The sequence below is a fragment of the Octopus bimaculoides genome, chromosome 18 (genome assembly GCF_001194135.2).
Source record: "Octopus bimaculoides isolate UCB-OBI-ISO-001 chromosome 18, ASM119413v2, whole genome shotgun sequence".
NCBI classification, from domain to species: Eukaryota; Metazoa; Mollusca; class Cephalopoda; order Octopoda; family Octopodidae; genus Octopus; species Octopus bimaculoides.
In genome coordinates this window covers 19,458,891-19,460,262 of record NC_068998.1, presented here as the reverse complement: position 1 = coordinate 19,460,262, position 1,372 = coordinate 19,458,891, and the positions used below count along the sequence as shown (strand labels likewise).

Below are 1,372 nucleotides of genomic sequence, written 5' to 3'. Positions count from 1 at the left end.
CAAACAAATGTTTAACAGCTGGAAGAAGGCAGCCTGAGTCAAATGCTTCTTTTGGCTGTCTCCACACGTATACTCAGCCAGTGGTTGGAAATAGGGTAAAGGATGACTTGTCCCAGAAAATAACATTCTTCCACTGCTCTAGGGACCAATTCTGTAGGTTTTTACTCCACTCTAAACGCTTTGCAGCATTTGTTTTTGAAAGTAGTGGATTTCTAATTGCAGCCCTCCCGTAAAATCTGGCTTTGTGCAGCTCTCAGCAAACAGTTTTTGTGGAAACTGGGTTCTCGAGGTGGTCATTAAGCTCTGCAGTAATTTTGTGATCCTTTCTAACAATTCACGTAAGAGTCCAACGGTCCCTATCTGAAAGTTTTGGTTTTCTTCCGGAGTTTTGTTTCAAAGAGGAGGTTCTTCCCTCTTTCTCAAAGGCTGTCATTACTTTCAAGACAGCACTGGTAGTAAAAATTTCTAAAATTTTTTCCTACCCTGATATTTATTAATTATATGTGTATATATAGATAAAAAGAATGAGAGAGAGAGAAAAACTATTGGACTCTGTTCCATTTTTGACATCATATAAGTACATGGAATAAGTTTTTTTAGTCTTCAAACTATGCAACATTTATGGTGAGAAAGATATGTGTGTTCTACTGGGATTGGTTATCTCACACAACTGCTATTTTTAAACATAGCTCAATACAGATGAGAATTTCATAATGAGAACAATATATGAATGGTACAATTCTGATGATCTACAGATTAGGTGTTCTCAGTTTGTAGTTTGTTGGGTAGTATCATAAATTCTAGTTGGCTTCTGTCATATCTTCTTAATAAATATAATTGTATATAGCAAACTTGGACGGCTCACTAACAACAATGACTTTATGGCAAACTATTCTGAAATCTCAATTCTTCAATTTCACATACTGAAACATTTTAGATTAGGGTCTCAGGTGAAAAACAGTTTACCCTAAATTAGTAGTCAGTGAGGGTGAAACCAAAACAATTTCCCACTGAAGCATTTTTTAAAAATAGACCAAAGTACAACACATTTATAATGGACTAGCAGAAATACCCGGCGTTGCCCGGGTTAAAGAGAATAATGAAATCTAAAAACGCCGTCTAGACTACGCATCATCTTTATATATAGAGATGTATATACACACACGCACCCAAACACACGTATATATATGTATATCAATATAAATATATGAAAGTCAATGAAGTTTCATAAAAGAAGGTGACCATGTACATACTTTCTTGCTGTTGTGATTATAACACCTCATTGTAAACTATGTTCCTTGTTTTCCCTTGTGGAGCATATACAAATAGGTTTTTTGTTGCTGCCCACTCTTGAGCAGCCAACATACAGTTG

At 35.6% G+C, this 1,372-nt stretch overlaps 1 protein-coding gene across 1 annotated transcript in view; it reads left to right on the top strand.

The window, feature by feature from the left end:
- The window catches only part of LOC106874512 (intermembrane lipid transfer protein VPS13A), a 264,016-nt gene that overhangs the window by 180,283 nt on the left and 82,361 nt on the right, over positions 1-1,372 (top strand). The gene's annotated exons all lie outside the window — the stretch shown is intronic.